The following is a 22958-nucleotide window of genomic DNA, read 5'->3' as shown; positions in this document are numbered from 1 at the left end:
CAACAGCTGCTGACAATCATCCCAAGTAGGATTGTGAGTAAACAGGATAGAATCTAAGAGATCAATAAGACCTTGGGTTTTGTTTTTTTGTTTTTTTTTTTTTTTTTTTCAGAAAAAGAAGGGGTTTGAGTTTTCCAGTTATATAAATCACTCGTAGAAAATGGCCAATACTGGTATGTTCGCTCCCCACCAGGATTTGCTGGCCCCACCCAGACAGGGAATGCCCGAACGGTGGTTGAAGGAGCCTCCCAGCTTCTGTCCTCAGCAAGTCTCTGCCCCTTCGAGTCCTTCCATGAGTTCTTTGGGCCGGCCCCCCTTCCCATGGCAGAGCCGAGGGTTCTGGGTCCCTCCTTTGTTCTACAGACAACACCTGAGGTACCTGCGCAGGCAAGGGTGGCTGCATATATGGGGGAGGTGAGATTTCAGTGTCTAAGCCAATCAGGCTAGGATATAAAGAGGATTCCTGGAGTATCGGCTTCTTCTTCTGACTCTCCCAATCTTCATGGTCAGTCATTACAGACAAAGGAGTGGAAGAGCTTTGACCCATGACGGAGCTCACAATGAACACACACACAAAAAAATTGGCGCCGGCACACAAAGAAAGGCGACAGACAGAAGACAAACAAATATCGGCCGAAAACACAGAACTAGGTCTATCCCAGGTTACTGTTGTCTTGCTTCCCAATGTTATCTCACCGAAAGGCGTCCACTGCCCACCAGATTTGGAATCGAGAGAGACGTTCCTTCCCAATCCCTCACAGAACCAGCTGCCTTCCAGCACGAATGCTGGGCCCCGGTCTTATGCTGGCTGCCAGTTGCCTTCCAGCACGCTCACTGGGCCTCGGTCTTACACTGGCTAGGACGATTAATTCACCTCTGATTAGGCCTAACAAGAGCCAGCTGCCTTCCAGTGCATATGCTGGGCCTTGGCCTTATACTGGACTTAACCAGACTTAACACCGGTGTTCAGATATCTTTCCTCCTAGTGAGGAAACCCCTTCTACCGGGAGAGTGTTATTCTTCCCAGTTAAGGGGATCCTGGACGAGCCCCCAAATATTATGCCCAGAGTCCAAGTCCCCAAAACTGAGAGAATAAGACGTCCACAGCAATGGAAAAGCATGAAGAGCAAAAAGTTAAGTGAGTTATGTGAGTGGCTCTGTGTGTGCTGTGAGGCTCAAATGAGGGAGTCTTTGAGCACAGTCTTTTCAGCACAGTCTTTTCTGTTACCTTTTGCATTTTTTTCTTAAATATTCTTCTTATTTTTACTTTAAATTCATGTTAAAGCTATTTCACTCCAGTTGTTGAACTGAAGAAGAAAATATATACAAGTTACCCCCCACTGCTTAAATGTTTTTGTTTTTTTTTTACTTTATTTTACTTTACAATACTGTATTGGTTTTGCCATACATCAACATGAATCCGCCACAGGTTTACACGTGTTCCCAATCCTGAACCCCTCTCCCACCTCCCTCCCCATACCATCTTTCTAGGTCATCCGGGTGCACCAGCCCCAAGGATCCAGTATCATGCATCGAACCTGGACTGGCGATTCGTTTCTCATATGATATTATACATGTTTCAATGCCATTCTCCCAAATCATCCCACCCTCTCCCTCTCCCACAGAGTCCAAAAGACTGTTCTTTATATCTGTGTCTCTTTTGCTGTCTCGCATACAGAGGTATCATTAGCTGTGAGGTCACTACCTCAAGTCTGCATGAGGCATTGGGTCAAGGTGGTGCACTGGCTGCTTTAAGGGCAAAAACAGTTACACTCAAGTCATTATTCACCACCGTAGGTGGGACAGGACAGAAGCAAGCATATAATTACAGCAACTTGATTCATAGATTGTTTTACAAATGTCCGCAGGGGCTGACCTCAGTCATGTCAGGGGGCGTTCTGAAGACTGCGGGGCTGAGGGTGGAACAGACCCTCCCCAGCAACTTTCCTTTTTCTTAAACAGAGATACCAAAAGCATTTTAAACATTACATGAAATCGACATCTGGTTAAAAATAAAATAGTGCTTTTATTTCGACTAGCAGCTGTCAAATATATACTTCAAATTCAGCCATAAGTGGATTCACAGTGAAGTAATATGTGTTGAAATGGCATTATGAGTTTGCAATATATTTGAATTCAAAAGTTTCTGTTTTAAGTGTTGATTTTTATAAAGAGGAACAAGACAAACTGAATCAAATATTTGTATTTTTTTATATCAGATAAATAACTTTCTATATGATAACAATTTTAAAGGTGAATCAAACATGTTATTGAGCCTAAAATATTTGGAGGCTTGAGGCACATTTATACTATGAAACACTCATTTTCCTCTATACATCCTTCAAAAGTCCAGGCCTCATTTTCCTTTAATTCGATAGTAACTGTTGTTGTTGTTGTTGAATTAGTATGTCATGTCCAACTCTGTGACCCTATGGACTGTAGCTTGCCAGGCTCCTCTGTGTTCTCCAGGCCAGAATACTAGAGTAGGTAGCCTGACTCAGGGATTGAACCCCGGTCTCCTGCACTGCATATTGATTATAGTAAAGGCTCTGAGGAATGAATAATGGGAAATAAAACTCCCTCTTTACCTGGAAATCAATGGTGTGTGTGTGTGTGTGTGTGTGTGCATGTTTGTGTATATATATAGGTTTCCTTCATAGCTCAGTTGGTAAAGAATATGCCTGCAATGTGGCAGACTTGGATTTAATCCCTGGGTTGGGAAGATCCCCTGGAGAAGGGAAAGGCTACCTACTTCAGTATTCTGTATTCTGGCCTGGAGAATTCCAGGGACTATACAGTCCATGGGGTCACGAATGAGTGAGAGAGAAGAGAGAGAGAGTAATCATTTTTAAATTATTTATTTTATTGAAGTATAGTTTATTTACAATGTTGTATTAGTTTCATGTGTATAGCAAAGTGACTCAGTTATACATTCATACATATCTGTATTTTCAGAGTCTTTTCCCTTAAAGGTTTTCTTTTAAAGATTTTATTGAATATAGTTCTCTGAGCTATACAGTAGGCCCTTGTTGGTTATCTATTTATCTGTAGTTGCATGTAATCATTTAAATGAGAGAGTTTTATACCAGCTGAGCATTCATTCATCAAATATTTCATTACTAACATATGCAAGTTATTAAATAAAAAAGGCAGAACTGACTACATGCCCAGTAAATTTGCTTACAATAAATGAAGAAATGAGTCACACACACACATACATACATATATATATATATATATATATTAAGGATTCCATGGTGGCTCAGTGGTAAAGAATCCACCCACCAATGCAGGAGATGCAAGTTCGCTCCCTGAGATGGGAAGATTCCCTGGAGAAGGAAATGGCAACCCATTCAAATATTCTTGCCTGAGAAATCCCATGTACAGAGGAGCCTGGCAGTTTACAGTCCATGGTGTTGTAAAAGAGTCAGACACAACTAAGTGACTAAACAACAGTGAACAACATATAAATAATAACAATATAAGTTAGAATGTCATTTCATAGAAATAATTCCAAGTGAAATCACAGCTGAGACAAAGAAAAGTCAGCAATGTTTAAAGTAACCTCCCTCCCCCAACTGAGCTTTGGTACAACTATAGTACCACTTGATACCTAGGTCGTATCTTCCTTGGAGATTCTGAACCTCAAACACCCAGCATAGCTGTTCCTGGATTCCTGACCCACAGATACTGTGAGATAATATACAGCTGTTTTGAGCCACAGCTTCTAAGTTTGGTGATTTTAAGTTTGAGTGATTTATTATATTTCAATAGATAACCAATACAATAATTATATTTGTTGTTGTTCAGTAGCTAAACCATGTCCAGCTTTTCTTGACCCCATGGACTGTAGCACATCAATAAATGTCCATGGGATTATACAGAGAAGTTTAAAATTATGAAGTTAATAGGTTTATAGATGATATTTTCTTCACTGAGATATTTCTATTTTTCCCTAAAATTAAGCTAATTATCTGAATAATATAACATTTAAAAATGCTATTCTTTGCTATTATAATCAGATATAAATATATTTTGAAATATTATTGTAATTCTAATGAGGTTTTTTATGACATCTCTTTTGAAAGTCTGCTCTAAATAAACATGACATGGAAACAATAGTTTACATGGTGAAATGGTGGTAAAATGTAATGGTAAATGGAAAATAATGGTAAAATATAAATATGAACCCTATTAAAATAACTGCTTTAGCCTTCTAAATAAAGACATACTAAGACCTTTTAGAGGAAATATAAATGACATGAATCCCAGTTATCAATCTTATATTTTTATATCATTAACTATATATTTGAAAGTTATTAAATGTTACTATATTACTGAAAAATTATTACTTATGAACTTAACTGATAAAAAATAATCTGTTTTATTAGTAAACAAGAATGACTTTCCATTCTTTATATATAACAGTATGATAACCTTACACTGGTAGAAAAGAATGACAATGTTTAGGTACATACATTAAAAAATAATGCTAAAATTACTTTCTTTAGCACCCTGTCAGCTAATACTGTATGTCTATTGTGTCTAATTTACAGATTTAACTTTCCTTCTGTAGTTTATTTTAATAATATGAGTAAAGTACACAGAAGTATTCACATTAAATGTTCATATATTGATATTATAAACATAATCATAAAAGTTTTTTTTAAGCCATTGCGATACCATATCCTTCAACATGACACAATTTTATTTAATTAGATAGAAGCCACATCCTGAATAACTTTTTTTCTCTTCATGAAGAAATCTATGTTATCTATCTTGATTTCCATGTTTCAGTCACTTTTTCCATATATTAAAATTTGTTGTTGTCCTTTTGGTTGTTCTTTGTTCAGCACCTGTAACCCATTTTATCTCTTTCTCAAAGGTTTTGCCCTTTCACAGAACCTCTCTTCTATTGTCAATGACTAGTTATTCTCTTGTTGTCTCTGTTAAAGGACACATTTTATTTCAGTACAACCTTACACTTATTGCAGGTGTTAGTAGTGATAATTACTTTGAGAGTATATACATTATAGAACTAGAGCTTCAGATGCAAAAATATCAATCCCATCCCATCGATTTTCTCACCTTACAACAAAATAAAACGTCATCTAAATTTCTGGAGAAAATATTTGCTCTTTTAAATTGCATCTGTGATTTGAACTGATGCAAGTTTAATGAACTTCCATATTATAATTAACTACTGTTCAGTATAAATTTGAAAATAGTATGCCTAATCACAGTCACCAGGAAATAAAATGACTGAACAGCATTCTCCATTACATGTGAGCTTTTAAAAATCAATTTGAAACAAGAGGAGAGGGAAAATATAAATGATAAATGAGGATTCTCCAGATTACCATGGGGATAGATGAAGAGATTTCATAGATGGTTGTTATTACTATAAATATAAAAATGCAGTTTTGGAGGTGTATGTCCTACCACTTTAAAAGAAAGTGATACACCATGAGATAGGCTGAGTTAACACGAAGATTAGATAATCATGAAGGACTTTGCTACTGGAGATCACTGATAATATGGAGATACTCTAGGATTTAAGAGAATAAAAATGGCAAGTCTACTTATGTGCAGTGAGAGTAACTATAGTGTGCATGCATGTTAAGTCTTCAGTTGTGTCTGACTCTGTGACCCTATGAATGGTAGCCCACCCGGCTCCTCTGTCCATTGGATTTTCCAGGCAAGAATACTGGAATGCGTTGTCATGTCCTTCTCTGAATAACTATAGGATCATTCTCAAATACATTTCAATGGAAAATGATTTGCTTTGTCTATTTGTCACAGGCTGATACTTAAGAAAAGGAAGAAGGTAATTTTTCATGGCTAGATATAAGCTGACAAGTCCTTTACAACCTTCACATTGAATGAAGCAGAAGCACAGCAACACACCACTTAGATGATTCACCAAGGAGAGACATTTTGTTTACTATTGTTATTTTTCTAAAACTGACCTAACTTATTCACTGCAGAGAAAGTCCCTAATCAATTCAAAATTTCCTTGTTGTAGAAGAGTACTTAACAGCAGATATAGAAATAAAAGGAAAAAGTACTATAATTCTTACTTACAATACAAGAAATGAAATGCAACATTTTTTATGTTGCATTTATTGTTGTGAAAAGTTACTTTCAATTTGATTGTGATAATCAGAGTATGTCTACGTATGGTACAACTAATACATTCAGAAATTTTGATTTGGTGACCTGACTCTTGCTATCTAACTAGTTCTCTCCTCCACACCCACTGATATGGTTTTTAAAAGATTAAATTTTGAATGAGTTTTAGGAATGTAAAGTGATATTTTGTATTAAATATGTTAGTTTGTGATATATATTATATAATAATTTAGTTGAGGCCATATTAGAAGAAATCAGCAACTTCCACTTTGGAACCACTTTTCTAAATGTAGCTGAATGGAGAAAAATTATGGGTTAAATTTCTGGTGACCCTTGGAAGAATTTGAGAGACTATTAATTAGATTTTATTTTGACCTTTAAATAGATGAAATACATGAAATTTAGAACTCTGGGTTTCTGCACCTATAATAGATGAAAGCTTCTAGAGTAGCTGAAAAATCTGTGCAGCCAATATAATTAATTAAGAAAAATGAAAACAGATTTAACCAGTTTCTTTCAATATAATATATATTTATTAGAAATAAACATTAATTTAAACTTATTCTTAAGTAGTAAGTGTTCATAACTGGATTTATTTTCCAAAATTAAAAACCAATTTCTGCTTTGGTTATTATTTGAAACTTTGAAATTTTACAACATAATGTACACCATAACCTGTAAAATTTTAAATTAAGAGCAGTGTTACTCAAAAAGGGCAAATAATATGTTTAAAAATGAGATGGATTTAAAAGTAATTCATGTGAACCAATAAATTCTCTATTTTTCATGAATTGTGTTTCAGCATTTTCAACAGAATTTAAAAGTGTACTAAACTATATTATGTGGCAAAATTATGACCCATAGGATGTTTATGCTCATACTTTAATTATTTAAAACACATACAAAGAGAGCAAGTATCTCAATAATTTTCATATGTGTACCTATAAACTGTGAGTAATTCATAAAGTGTTATAATCATTACATTAATGAAGAGCAGTACAGTAACCATGATACATAAATACATAACTCATAATGGTCCATGAAGCCAGAAGTAAATTTTATATATATGTATCAAAGGTTAGTCATTCTAAGGGAGAAGGCACTGGCACCCCACTCCAGTACTCTTGCCTGGAAAATCCCATGGACGGAGGAGCCTGGTGGGCTGCAGTCCATGGGGTCGCACAGAGTCGAACATGACTGAGCAACTTCACTTTCACTTTTCACTTTCATGCATTGGAGAAGGAAATGGCGACCCACTCCAGTGTTCTTGCCTGGAGAATCCCAGGGACGGGGGAGCCTGGTGGGCGGCCGTCTATGGGGTTGCACAGAGTCAGACGCGACTGAAGCGACTTAACAGCAGCAGCAGCAGCAGCCATTCTAATAATATGCATTTTGTAAAGTTGCATTTTGCAAAGACTATGTAACAACTTCTCTGTAATGTATCACAGTGCTGTCCTGTGCTTAGTCATTTAGTCATGTCTAACTCTTTGCAACCCCATGGACCAACAGCCCCACCAGGCTCCTCTGTCCATGGAGATTCTCCAGGCAAGAATCCTGGAATGGGTTGCCATGCCCTCCTCCAGGGGATCTTCCCAGCCCAGGAACAGAACCCAGGCCTCCCACATTGCAGGCAGATTCTTTATCATCTGAGCCACCAAGGAAGCCCAAGGATACTGAGGTGGGTAGCCAATCCCTTCCCCAGGGGAACTTCCCATCTCAAGAATCAAACCAGTGTCACCTGCATTGCAGGTGGCCTACTAGGGAAGCCCAACACAATGTTACCTGTTTAGTATTCTAAAGATAAAAGTTATGTTTGCAAAATAAGTAATAATACAAAACTATATTTATGATACCTGAAATATAGCTTGAGTTTTAAAAATGAATTATGACAGACAAAAACATGTTCTGAGCATACATATCCTCTTCATTAATTAAATACCAGTATGGAGTATCATTCTGTTTCATAAACTATAATAAATGCTTTCCTTTATTTACTTGCCGCATCTTGTTCAGAGATACCCAAATCATAGTATTTAATCTTAGTAACATTCAGCTTCCCTCGTGGCTCAGCTGGTAAAGAATCTGCCTGCAATGTGGGAGACTTGAGTTCAGTCCCTGGGTTGGGAAGATTCCCCTGGAGAAGGGAAAGTCTACCCACTCCAATATTCTGGCTGGAGAAATTTATGGACTGTATAGTCCATGGGGTCACAAAGAGTCAGACACAACTGAGCGACTTTCAACATTCAGCTTAAGATACTTGGAAACAATCTTTTTTTTTAATACAATAGTCTTATTTTTATCTATTCTGTAGTCTTTATATTTTACAATCATTTCCATTTCTAAAAGAGCAGTTTATTGTCTCATGAGAGTAAAAATAATAGCTATCTAATTGTTCCTCCTGTTTTTCACTTTTATCATCTTATAGTCATTTCTAAAATGTGACTACTTCAATGAGGTCCATACTCCCTGGGGAGGTATACAGAGGTTTCATGATCAGATTCTTTTCCCTGCACACACCTGCTCACTATACTCTAGTTACAGTCACTCAACTTGTGTTCCTGGAAGAGGTTTGTTTGTATTACCTGTATCTGCATGAACCATTCCAGAATCTTCACAAGGGTGGCTGTTTTTCTGCACTTGATCTTAACTCATATGTTCATAAGAGAGTCTTCTCCTGACTCCCATTGTAAAGAAGGTGCCTCCACCCAGGCCCCCCATTATCTTCTTTCACATTAGTGTAACTAACTTTTCCTCAAATTTTGACACTTTGTGAAATAATTGACTTTTGATTATTTCTTTACCTCCCACAGAATATAACAATAATGAACAAGTGACTTGTTTTCTGTGTGTCCCCACAACAGTGACTGTCCCTGGCATATACAATCCACTCAGTAAAAAGTTTTGACCCAATGAAGAAAAATGAATGTGAGAAAGGAAGATTAGACTTGGAATTCATTCTATGTACATGTTAGCTCTGTGAATAAGAAGCCTGGGAAAACAATTTAGTTTGCTTGAGTTCCATTCACTCATTTTCAGACTGAGAGTAGTTTTGAGTTAAGTAAATTTGAAAATCCCTTTTATGAAATAATCAAGTAATAAGCCATGTATATATTATTATTCATATAATAGGAATATAGATATATTCCTCTAAAAGTTCAATACTAGACAGACAAGGTTGAATGGGTAATAATGCTTTTAGTCAAAGCAGAGACACATGCCACTCTTTTGTAGAAGGTAGTTCAGTGATATAAAAGGAACATAAAATATTTTTATGAAAAGGGTAAATAATTATGTCATATCTATGCTAAGAGTCAGACATGACTGAGTGACTTCACTTTCACTTTTCACTTTCATGCATTGGAGAAGGAAATGGCAACCCACTCCAGTGTTCTTGCCTAGAGAATCCCAGGGAATGGGGAGCCTGGTGGGCTGCCATCTATGGGGTTGCACAGAGTCGGACAAGACTGAAGTGACTTAGCAGCAGCAGCAGGCTGATATGTAGGACTTCCCAGATGGTGCAGTGGTAAAAAATCCACCTGCCAACTTCATGGACAGAGGAAACTGGTGGGCTCCATGGGGCCACAGAGAGACAGGACTAAGCATCTGAGCACACACATACAAGGCAGATATGCAGAGCTCACTCTGAAAAATTTTTAATAAAAACATACTATTGAGTAATATTTCATACATAATTGTTTTAAGCAATAGTCATTAAATAATCTGTTGTGTCTCTCCACAGATGTGAGGTTTTAGCTTGAATGAACTTGCTAAACAGATCAATTAAAATCATCATTTAGTTACATTAACTCTCCCCTCCTTCCACTCATCAATCAGTCAATTTTTTGTTCATTTTTTGTTGAATGAGAAAATTTGATTCATGGTATATTTAAGTGAATATGTCTACTCAAAAATGCAGTTTTATAGTGTTGTTGCAGCATGTTTTTTTTCCAAGGAGATATTTTTTATTCAATTCAGGTTTCACAAGTTAAATGGAGTGCTTCTTTCAGATGTTACCTTGTAGCTTTTAATTTATGATTTATGGTTGGTCCATGAAAAGTAAAAAGCCACTCATTAAAATTAAGGATCATTACTTTCCAATGAATTTCATCAGGTGCATGATGTGTCGAGAAAGATTTCTGATTCTTGTCATTGCAAACTTGGAAAGCTGACCTATAGACAGGGTAAAAAGAAGGAACATCTCGAATAAAAATAAAACATAGCAAGTCTTATTTTATTTCTTTTCTTCTTTTTGTTTGTTTTATTTAGATAAATGAAAAATGACAAAAATAGCACACATAGGTAATCATTAAACCCTGCCTCCCAACACAGTTCATCATATTGAATAACTAGTTTGAAGTTGGCTTCTTTTATTTTTAACTAATTATGTAATAAGAGATAGAAAAATGATGGACAAACATTTATAGAAAAGTTACCATGAACAAGAAGAAATCATAAATTAGTTAAAGATCTGTTTCCAAAAACCTTTATTTTCATTATTTCTTTATCATTGTCGCCCAAACTTCTAGAGCAATAATTGCCTCATAAGGGCTTCCCCTTATTGCAATAAGGGCTTCCCAGGTGACTCAGTGTTAAAGAATATACCAGCAATGCAGGAGACATGGGTTTGATCTCTGGGTAGGGAAGATCCCCTGGAGTAGGAAATGGCAGCACACAGCACATATCACAACAACTGTTTATCATTCTGTTTCACTATCTATTTATTATGAGTGTCTTTCTGAAATATATTTATATATACATAAAATATGTTTTCCTGAATACAAACACAATTTATATTCCAATTCCTCTCCTTTTCTTCCCACTCACTCTCGTGTATTTTATATTTATCATCTCTATTTTGCTTAAATATTATAAGCATCTACTTTTTAAAAATAAATTAGCTCACTCTGGATATTATTCAAAACCTAATCATTTTATTTGTTAATGCATTTTTTGAGCTTTTCTTGTCAATAAAAGATATTTGGGATAATCTCCACATGTCAAGATCCTTACATAGTCATGTCTGTAAGGATCTTTTTTTTTTATAAGATAACATTTACAGGTTCCAGTGTTTAGAACCTGATATCTTCAAATGGACATTAATACACTTGTGGCGTGTGTGTGTGCGAAGTTGGTTCAGTTGTGTTCCTTTTTGACCCAATAGACTGTAGCCCGCCAGTCTGCTCTGTCTATGGGATTCTCCAGGCAAGAATACTAGAGTGGGTTGCCATCCCTTTCTTTGGGGGATCTTCCCCACCCAGGGATCAAACCTGTGTCTTCTGCAGCTATGGACTTTTCTTGGTTTTGATAATCTGTATGACTAGTAGATTATTGATAAAATATCCTCAAATTGGGACTTTTCTATGTTTTACTCATGATTAACTTTACATAGACAAGTTCCAGTTTGGGAATATTTTATCAGTAATCTACTAATCAAAGCCTTTGACTGTCTGGACCACAATAAACTGTGGAATATTCTGAAAGAGATGGGAATACCAGACCACCTGACCTGCCTCTTGAGAAACCTGTCTGCAGGTCAGGAAACAACAGTTAGAACTGGACATGGAACAACAGATTGGTTCCAAATAGGAAAAGGAGTAAGTATATTGTCACCCTGCTTAGTTAACTTATATGCAGAATTCATCATGGAGAAATGCTAGGCTGGATGAAGCACAAGCTGGAATCAAGATTGATGGGAGAAGTATCAATAACCTCAGATCTGCAGATGGCACCACCCTTATGACAGAAAGTGAAGAAGAACTAAAGGGCCTCTTATGAAAGTGAAATAGGAGAGTGAAAAAGTTGGCTTAAAGCTCAGCATTCAGAAAACTAAGATCATGGCATCTGGTTGCATCACTTCATGGGAAATAGACGGGGAAACAGCAGAAACAGTGGCTGACTTTATTTTTCTGGGCTCTAAAATCACTGCAGATGGTGATTGCATTCATGAAATTAAAAATGTTTACTCCTTGGAAGGAAAGGTATGACCAATCCAGACAGCATATTAAAAAGCAAAGACATTACTTTGCCAACAAAGGTCCATCTAGTCAAGGCTATGGTTTTCCAGTGTTCATGTATGGATGTGAGAGTTGGACTCTAAAGAAAGCTGAGTGCTGAAGAATTGATGGTTTTGAACTGTGGTGTTGGAGAAGACTCTTGAGAGTCCCTTGGACTGCAAGGAGATCCAACCAGTCTATCCTAAAGGAGATCAGTCTTGGGGGTTCACTGGAAAGACTGATGTTGAAGCTGAAACTCCAAAATTTTGGCAACCTGATGTGAAGAGTGACTCAGATAAAAAGACAAAGTTTTGCCTATGTTCTCCTCTAGGAGTTTTATAGTTTCTTGTCTTACATTTAGATCTTTAATCCACTTTGAGTTTATTTTTGTGTGTGGTGTTAGAAAGTGATCTAGTTTCATTCTTTTACAAGTGGTTGACCAGTTTTCCCAGCACCACTTGTTAAAGAGATTGTCTTTACTCCATTGTATATTCTTGCCTCTTTTGTCGAAGATAAGGTGTCCATTTGTGTGTGGATTTATCTCTGAGCTTTCTATTTTGTTCCATTGATCTATGTTTCTGTCTTTTTGTCAGTACCATACTGTCTTGATGACAGTAGCTTTGTAGTAGAACCTGAAGTCAGGCAAGTTGATTCCTCCAGTTCCATTCTTCTTTCTCAAGATTGCTTTAGCTATTCAAGGTTTTTGTATTTCCATACAAATCTTGAAATTATTTGTTCTAGTTCTGTGAAAAATATCACTGGTAGCTTGATAAGGATTGCATTGAATTTGTAGATTGCTTTGCGTAGTATACTCATTTTCACTATATTGATTCTTCTGATCCATGAACACGGTATATTTCTCCATCTATTAGTGTCCTCTTTGACTTCTTTCATCAGTGTTTTATAATTTTCTATATATAGGTCTTTAGTTTCTCTAGGTGGATATATTCCTAAGTATTTTATTCTTTTCATTGCAATGGTGAATGGAATTGTTTCTTTAATTTCTTTTTCTACTTTCTCATTATTAGTATATAGGAATGCAAGGGATTTCTCTGTGTTGATTTTATATCCTGCAACTTACTATATTCATTGATTAGCTCTAGTAATTTTTTGGTGAAGTAAGCCAGAAAGAAAAATGCCAATACAGTATACTAACACATATATATGGAATTTAGAAAGATGGCAATGATGACCCTGTATGCGAGACAGCAAAAGAGACACAGATGTGTAGAGCAGACTTTTGGACTCTGAGGGAGAGGGAGAGGGTGGGATGATTTGGGAGAATAGCATTGAAACATGTATACTATCATGTAAGAAACGAATCTCCAGTCTATGTCTGATGCAGGATACAGGATGCTTGGGGCTGGTGCACGGGGATGACCCAGAGAGATGTTATGGGGAGGGAGGTGGGAGGGGGGTTCATATATGGGAATGCATGTACACCCGTGGTGTATTCCTGTCAATGTATGGCAAAACCAATACAGTATTGTAAAATAAGATAAAGTAAAAATAAAAATTTAATTAAAAAATAAATAAATTTCTTTAAATAAAAAAATAAAATAAAAAGACAAAGATGCTAGGAAAGATTGAGGGCAGGAGGAGAAGGGGATGACAGAGGATGAGATGGTTGGATGGCATCACTGACTCAATGGACATGGGTTTGGATAGACTCCAGAAGTGGGTGATGGACAGGCAGGCCTGGTGTGCTGCAGTTCATGGGGTCGCAAAGAGTTAGACATGACTGGGTGACTGAACTGAACTGAACTGAATCTACTAGTCATCCAGGTTATCAAAACCAAAAAAGTCTGAGAAATTTTCACAAACAAGAGGAGACTAAGAACACATGGCTATTAAATATAATGTGATGTGGTATCCTGGATAGAATCCTAGAGCAGCAACAAGAAAAAGAAGAAAAAGTTGAGGAAATTTGAACAGACTATATATTTTAGTTGTAATATTGTTTCATTCATTGTGAAAATTTACCATAATTATTTAAATGATTATAAGAGGAATAACTGGGTGTTGATTATGCAGGAACTATCTATACTCTATTTACAATAATTAGGTAAATCTAAAACTGCCAAAAAGTTATATTAAAATAAAGTTTAAAAAAGGATCCCCATTAGCAAGTATCTTGGCCGTTTCTTCTAAGATTGCTACTAAATAGAGTTAAAACACTACCATATTTTCGATTCCCTAATTCCCTGTTGCCTTTTGCCCACCACAGCTGTGTCAGGTATGAAAGCAGGAAATATTATGACTATTATAGTCTTACTTCTTTTGTACTCAGAGAGCCTTGTACATAGAGGTGAAACATAATTAATTAATAAAAAGTAGCTGAGAGGGCAAATTTTCTCAAATTGATATACTGTCCAATGAGAAATGGAATTATAAGTGTATTTATCTTTTGATGTCAATATAGGTTGCATGATCATTGTAATGTAAGTTATAGATATGATACACAAAATATCAACATTTAAATGTAAAACTCTTGGTTGCAAAATAGCAATGATGCATATATATATATATATATATGTACATAAACTTGGAAATGGGTACTGTATTTTTCTTAATATTATGAAGTCAACATTCTAACTAGAATTTTGTCAAGAGTTATAAAAGAATCATTTTCCATACCCAAAAACTAGCAAGTTAACTTTCTACAATACCATGAAGACTGCCAGAGGACATGGTTCTCCTAGGTCAGACACAAATAACTTTGTTATGTGCTGCAGGAGCAGTAGATACAGTATCAGCATTCCTATTAGTTCTTTAAGTTCTGTTTCTCTGATGGAGACATGAAAAGTATCAAAGGATACCTGTACAGTATACTGAAGAGAATTTCAGGAGAGAAATCCCAAGTTTAGGGAAAATATTTATAATGAGCGATGTATTTTTCAGGACATCCTGGAAAAACAGAACCAATAAGAAATATATATATATATATATACACATACATATATATTACTATATATTTATATACAATAAATATTTTATTTATAATAAAATAAATATGTATATTTTTATTTGTATACAAACACTCACACACACATATATGTATATATATTTCGCATTGGTTCTGAGAGACAGATTTATGATTTATCATAATGAACTGTCTCACACGACTATGGAGGCAAGCTGTGGAACCAGGAGAGCCAGTGTTACAGTTCCACTCTGAAAGCTGCCAGGCTCAAGATTCAAGAAAAGCCAAGGTTTCAGTTTAAGTCAAAGGCAGGCAAATAAAAACAAGGCCTCAGTTTGAAGGCTTTTAAGCAGAAGGAATTTGCTCTTCCTTGCAGAAAAAGCTGTATTTTTATCCTAACCAGGCCTTCAACTGATTGAATGAAGAAGGTAATAGACATTAAGGAGGGCAACATGCTGACTAAAATGAAATCTCACCCACAAGCACCCTCACACACACGTCTGGAACAGTTGTGACCAAATAGCTAGGCACCCTGTGGCCCAGGCAACTTGACATATAAAGTAATAATCATAGGCTATTCAGTTCAGTTCAGTCGCTCAGTCGTGTCCGACTCTCTGCGACCCCATGAATCGCAGCATGCCAGGCATGCCTGTCCATCACCATCTCACGGAGTTCACTCAAACTCACGTCCATCGAGTCGGTGATGCCATCCAGCCATCTCATCCTCCGTTGTCCCCTTTTCTTCGTACCTGCAATCTCTCCCAGCATCAGAGTCTTTTCCAATGAGTCAGCTCTTCACATGAGGTGGCCAAAGTACTGGAGTTTCAGCTTTACCATCATGCCTTCCAAAGAACACCCAGGGTTGATCTCCTTTAGAATGGACTTGTTGGATCTCCTTGCAGTCCAGGGGACTCTCAAGGATCTTCTCCAACACCACAGTTCAAAAGAATAAATTCTTCGGCGCTCAGCTTTCTTCACAGTCCAATTCTCGCATCCATATATGACCACTGGAAAAACCATAGCCTTGTCTAGACGGACCTTTGTTGGCAAAGTAATGTCTCTGCTTTTCAATATGCTATCTAAGTTAGTCATAACTTTTCTTCCAAGGAGTAAGCATCTTTTAATTTCATGGCTGCAATCACCATCTGCAGTGATTTTGGAGCCCATAAACATAAATTCTGACACAGTTTCCACTGTTTCCCCATCTATTTCCCATGTAGTGAGGGGCGGTTAGCCTGTCTGAATCTTCCTCCAAAAGAGAAATTATCTTTATTTGTTTTGGTAATAAATAAACCTGCTACTTGCTCTGTTGGGGAACAGTATATCTATCTATCAAGGTTGTTCACTGTGATCACATCTTTGAAATGATCAGTCTGTACAGTTCAGTCACTCAGTCGGGTCTGACACTTTGCAACCCCATGAATTGCAGCATGCCAGCCCTCCCTGTCTATCACCAACTCCTGGATTTACTCAAACTCATGTCTATGGAGTTGGTGATGCCATCCAGCCATCTCACCCTCTGTCATCCCCTTCTCCTCCAGCCCCCAATTCCTCCCAGCATCAGAGTTTTTGCCAATGAGTCAACTCTTCACATGAGGTGGCCAAAGTATTGGAATTTCAACTTCAGCATCAGTACTTCCAGTGAATACCCAGGACTGGTCTCCTTTAGAATAGACTGGTTGGATCTCCTTGCAGTCCAATGGACTCTCAAGAGTCTTTTCCAACACCACAGTTCAAAAGCATCAAATCTTAAGAGCTCAGCTTTTTTCACAGTCCAAATCTCACATCCATACATGATCACTGGAAAAACCATAGCCTTGACGGACCTTTGTAGGAAAAGTAATGTCTCTGCATTTTAATATGTTATCTAGGTTGGTCATAACTTTGCTTCCAAGGAGTAAGCATCTTTTAATTTCATGGCTGCATTCACCATCTGCAGTGATTTTGGAAGCCCCAAAAATAAAGTCTGACACTGCTTACACTGTTCCCTCATCTACTTCCCACGAAGTGATGGGACCAGATGCCATGATCTTCATTTTCTGAATGTTGAGCTTTGAGCCAAACTTTTCACGCTCCTCTTTCACTTTCATCAAGAGGCTTTTTAGTTCCTCTTCACTTTCTGCCATAAGGGTGGTGTCATCTGCATATCTGAGGTTATTAATATTTCTCCTGGCAATCTTGATTCCAGCTTGTGCTTCTTTCAGCCCAGCGTTTCTCATGATGTTCTCTGCATAGAAGTTAAATAAGCAGGGTGACAATATACAGCCTTGACGTACTCCTTTTCCTATTTGGAATCAGTCTGTTGTTCCAGTTCCAGTTCTAACCATTGCTCTTTGACCTGCATATAAGTTTCTCAAGAGGCAGGTCAGGTGATCTGGTATTCCCATCTCTTTCAGTATTTTCCAGTTTATTATGATCCACACAGTCAAAGGCTTTGGCATAGTCAATAAAGCAAAGATAGATGTTTTTCTGGAACTCTCTTGATTTTTCCATGACGCAGCAGATGTTGGAAATTTGATCTCTGGTTCCTCTGCCTTTTCTAAAACCAGCTTGAACAACTGGAAGTTCACTATTCACGTATTTCTGAAGCCTGGCTTATAAAATTTTGAGAATCACTTTACTAGTCTGTGAGATTAGTGCAATTGTGTTTGAGCATTCTTTGGCATTGCCTTTCTTTGGGATTGGAATGACAACTGACCTTTTCCAGTCCTGTGGCCACTGCTGAGTTTTCCAAATTTGCTGGCATATTCAGTGCAGCACTTCCACAGCATTATCTTTTTAGAGTTTGAAATAGCTCAACTGGAATTCCTTCACTTCCATTAGCTTTGTTCGTAGTGATACTTCATAAGTCCCACTTGACTTCGCATTCCAGGATGTCTGGCTCTAGGTTAGTGATCACAGCATCATGATTATCTGGGTTGTGGAGATCTTTTTTGCACAGTTCTTCTGTGTATTCTTCCCACCTCTTCTTAATATCTTCTACTTCTATTAGGTCCATACCATTTCTGTCCTTTATTGAGCCCATCTTTGCATGAAATTTTCCCTTGGTGTCTCTAATTTTCTTGAGATCTCTAATCTTTCTCATTCTGTTGTTTTCCTCTATTTCTTTGCATTGATTGCTGAGGAAGGCTTTTTTTATCCTTCTTTGTTCTTATTTGGAACTCTGCATTCAGATGCTTAAATCTTTCCTTTTCTCCTTTGCTTTTCACCTCTCTTCTTTTCACAGCTATTTGTAAGGCCTCCCCAGACAGCCATTTTGCTTTTTTGCATTTCTTTTCCATGGGGATGGTCTTGATCCCTGTCTCCTGTACAGTGTCATGAACCTCCATCCATAGTTCATCAGGCACTCTATCAGATCTAGTCCCTTAAATCTATTTCTCACTTCCACTGTATAATCTTAAGGGATTTGATTTAGGTCATACCTGAATAGCTAGCGGTTTTCCCTACTTTCTTCATTTTAAGTCTGAATTTCGCAATATGGAGTTCATGATCTGAACAACAGTCAGCTCCCTGTCTTGTTTTTGCTGACTGTATAGAGCTTCTCCAACTTTGGCTGCAAAGAATATAATCAGTCTTATTTTAATGTTGACCATCTGGTGATGTCCATGTGTAGAGTCTTCTCTTGTGTTGTTGGAAGTGAGTGTTTGCTATGACCAGTGTGTTCTCTTGGCAAAACTCTATTAGCCTTTCCCATGCTTCATTCCATACTCCAAGGCCAAATTTTCCTGTTACTCCAGGCAAATTTGTTTCTTGACTTCCTACTTTTGCATTGCAGTCCCCTATAATGAAAAGGACATCTTTTTTGGGTGTTAGTTCTAAAAGGTCTTGTAGGTCTTCATAGAACCATTCAACTTCAGCTTCTTCAGCATTACTGGTTGGGGCATAGGCTTGGATTACTGTGATACTGAATGGTTTGCCTTGGAAACGTACAGAGATCATTCTGTCATTTTTGAGATCGCATCCAAGTACTGCATTTCAGACTCATTTGTTTACCATGATGGCCACTTCACTTCTTCTAAGGGATTCCTGCCCACAGTAGTAGATATAATGGTCATCTGAGTTAAATTCATCCATTCCAGTCCGTTTTAGTTTGCTGATTCCTAGAATGTCAACGTTCACTCTTGCCATCTCCTGTTTGACCACTTCCTATTTGCCTTGATTCATGGACCTGACATTCTAGGTTCCTATGCAGTATTGCTCCTTTACAGCATCAGACCTTGCTTCTATCACCAGTCACATCCACAACTGGGTATTGTTTTTGCTTTGGCCCCGTCCCTTCATTCTCTCTGGAGTTATTTCTCCACTGATCTCCAGTAGCATATTGGGACCTACTGACCTGGGGAGTTCCTCTTTCAGTATCCTATTATTTTGCCTTCTCATACTGTTCATGGGATTCTCAAGGCAAGAATACTGAAGTGGTTTTCCATTCCCTTCTCCAGTGGACCACATCCTTTCAGACCTCTCCACCATGACCCTCCCGTCTTAGGTGGCCCCACATGGTATGGCTTAGTTTCATTGAGTTAGACAAGGCTGTGGTCCATGTGATCAGATTGACTATCTGTGATTATGGTTTCACTGTGTCTGCCCTCTGATGTTCTCTCGCAACTCCTGCCATCTTACTTGGGTTTCTCTTACCTTGGACATGGGGTGTCACTTCACGGCCGCTCCAGAAGAGCACAGCCGCTGCTCCTTACCTTGAACGAGGGGTATCTCCTCATGGCCACCCCTCCTGACCTTGAACGTGGAGTAGCTCCTCTCGGCTCCCCTGCACCTGTGCAGCCGCCACTCCTTTGAAATGATAGTTAGCACCAAAACCAAAGCCAGGTGCTGACTCTACTCACAAAGACATACAGAAACACAAAAGACCATAGAGGATTGTTTACCAACAAATTTGAGGGCCTTTTGTCTCCATACCTAATTTGGATTATTTGTTTTAAATGTGTTTTCCCATCATCAATGGACCGCTTTCAGAGTTAGACCTGATGAGCCTTGAAACAAACTTACAAACTTATATGGCTAGGAAAGATAGTATACGTAAAATAGTATCCAAATTACATGGGCAAGTAATAACTAAAGTTGCAAAAGTTTTAAAACTTACCAGTAATTCTGTCTATAAATGACTATGGTGCCATGGCTATACAGAAGTGATTTGCTAGGTCATTGCAGAACTTAATTTTAGAACCCAATTTTAAGTAAAATTTTTCCATAGTGTACTATAAAAACACTTCATCTTCTTTATTTGTATATGGCTTCAATAGCATATCCATTTAATGTTACATAAATGTTTCATGTTTCACTTGCATCATATAAAAATGAAATTAGGTTATGAAGTTCCATATGGATGAATATGGTTATTTCTCTGTTATCTGAAAAATAAAAACAGAATAAAGTGATATTCCTCCTTCTGATGATGCCCAAATTAAAACTATTGAAGACTGCATCTTTTTAGGGATATAGATTTTGTTACCATCTCTCAATAATTAGTGGAAGGTCTGATAGCATAGTTTCATCAGAGGAAACTATTTGTTTGGGTTTATTGAACACTTAATTTAGGGGAAACTGAATATTAGTTCTGATTTTCAACTTCATATTAAATTTCATGAAAGTTAGGTGGCTATGTGCAGGCAATAATCAAGTACATATGTGTGTAATATTTTATTGTGGGGATAGATGAGAATAAGTATCACGATGAATAAGCAGCAAGTATAGGGATTAAGAAAATATTGGTGATGTTGGTGTGGAAGGTGGTGAGGTTTTGTAATTCTAGTCCTTTAACTAGACTGATCTATTTAATGCTAAAGATTTGACTTATTATTCTCCCAATCCTGAGATCTAGAACATCTGCTAATGGAAATCTTAATAATTGTATATTGCATAACAAATTTAGGATATAATGAAACCCATCTGGGACTATGGAAATAACAAGTCATCAGTACTTTTTGAAGGATATGTGTTTAACTTCTGAAAATGCATAGATACATTTTCATTTTTAGTATAGAAAATTCAGGTATATAGTTTTTGCAAGAATAAGAAACAAAAAATACACTGTGGTATTTACACTTGATCATATGTTAGCATAGCTTAAAAACATGTAAATAGAAAGAGTCGACTGCATATATTAGTACTCAGTATCTTCTTATGATTCCACTTTCATTTCCTCATAAAACAGAGGAGCTTTTGAGAATTGAAAGAGCTCAGCTTGCTCTTGGTTACATACTTGCATCATTGATGGGGCATTTAATATTACAAAGCACCTGCATATTTATGAAATGTTTTGCTTTACAGTTTGCGATAGACTATAAGAATGTGTGCATGTGTTTATGGCCACAGATAACAAGCTGCAATAATGAGAAAAAGAGCAATATGATAAATTATTATTAGTGATCCTTCAGCAGGATTTCATATAGATGATATCATGCAACCTGCCAATTCAGATGAGAGCACCCAGAAATCAGCTATAGAACAATGGTTAACAGTTTATTTAATACTTAAAGTGTTTTCAGTAGCACTTTGGGGGGCGGTGGTATTGTTGCCAGGGAACAAAAAAGCAGCTATCATCGAGATAACCTTGGAGAAATAATGACTTCCACTGTGTATGTAAATCTCCCTCATATCACTGAGTTTTAACACAGCTAAGATACTGTCACTTTTAAAGAAATGAAGGATTTTCTGTTATCAATTTTATAAAGGAAATCACTCCCCTGAAATAAATTATAATTTACTTTTAGTGAATGCAAATGAAGAGAAATTTGAGTTTTGTCATCTGTGACGAAGTCAAATAAAATAACAAAAAAGCAAAGCCCAGGTATAGCACCAAAGCTAAGCAGTAGAGGAAGTATGGCATGTAAGCACTAGATTATTCAGGACATGTCTGTTTACACACCAGCTCCAGCTCATCAATTAGCAGACACTGTCATTGATCATTCTGACTAAAGGAAGTAGGTTAAACTATAGTTGGCCAATCCCCATGGAGAAATTCGTAGTATATGAGGAATGAGGCAAAGCTTAGGTAAAAAACTTAGTCCTTGTGGATCAGCCTCAAAATTCACTTATCTAGCTGTATATTATATAACCATTTTGCACCCCAAGCCCCTGCCATTTATAAATGTTTCTCTGCATTTTAACCTTGACACCATTTTGGATGCTGATATTAATTTTGAATAGCAGTGTTTGATAGTAAAGTATGTTTTTGTTTTTTTAAAGGGTTTTCACTTTTCATCTTCTCTGGTTGATTATTCAAAATGATTAGAGTCCCAGACTCTGAAAATAGATATACAAGAATCCCTCATCTGTGGGTGGAGTTTGCTTTATGCCACTTTGCCTTTACAAACGACTTCCATTGATAACTCTTCATTAACAAAAGAAATCCAAGGAGAAATTTTTGTTTTTATGAGAAAAGGCAGAAAGTGAAAATTATGTTCAGGGTTTGCTTTGCAGAGAGCAGTTAGAGAGCCAGTGCCAACGCCGAGCTGTGAGAGTGGCAACTTCAAGGTACTTCTGGGGAATTGTACTTAGTATCTCAGTATCAAGATGTCATAACTTTGAATTGTGTCCATGAGCATCTATGCTTTATCTCTGTTTCTTCTGTGCACTCATTAGCAAGATGTGTAAATTCTTTGCTTTAAGTCATTTCAGCTTTCAAAAATATCCTAGAAATTCTTTCAATTAACAGGTGAAACCTGTATATACTTTGCTTATATAAAACTCCATAAGCATGTATATATTTTATTCTATAAACTTATATCTTAAACTTCTGTGAATTAGTTTTTCTTTCTCAGTGCTAGCTTTTGAAGGAACGGGTTCTATATATGAAGTATGACTAAACTGAGAACACCAAGCGGTGAGAAGCCCAGAGTCCATGAGAGGTCATGGAATACCAGACACCATGTGGATAAGAGGGGAGTCTGGGG

At 37.1% G+C, this 22958-nt stretch overlaps 1 long non-coding RNA gene across 1 annotated transcript; it reads left to right on the top strand.

The window, feature by feature from the left end:
* LOC120879477 lies at nucleotides 1-22958 on the top strand. The gene is made up of 4 exons (XR_005724797.1): nucleotides 1-81; nucleotides 8240-8243; nucleotides 11719-11726; nucleotides 22947-22958. It is a non-coding gene; the product is annotated as an uncharacterized LOC120879477 (long non-coding RNA).

Source organism: Oryx dammah, unplaced genomic scaffold (assembly GCF_014754425.2).
Source record: "Oryx dammah isolate SB20612 unplaced genomic scaffold, SCBI_Odam_1.1 HiC_scaffold_20, whole genome shotgun sequence".
Taxonomy (NCBI): Eukaryota; Metazoa; Chordata; class Mammalia; order Artiodactyla; family Bovidae; genus Oryx; species Oryx dammah.
The sequence above is the reverse complement of the archived record's forward strand: the minus strand, read 5'-3'. Positions and strand labels throughout refer to the sequence as shown.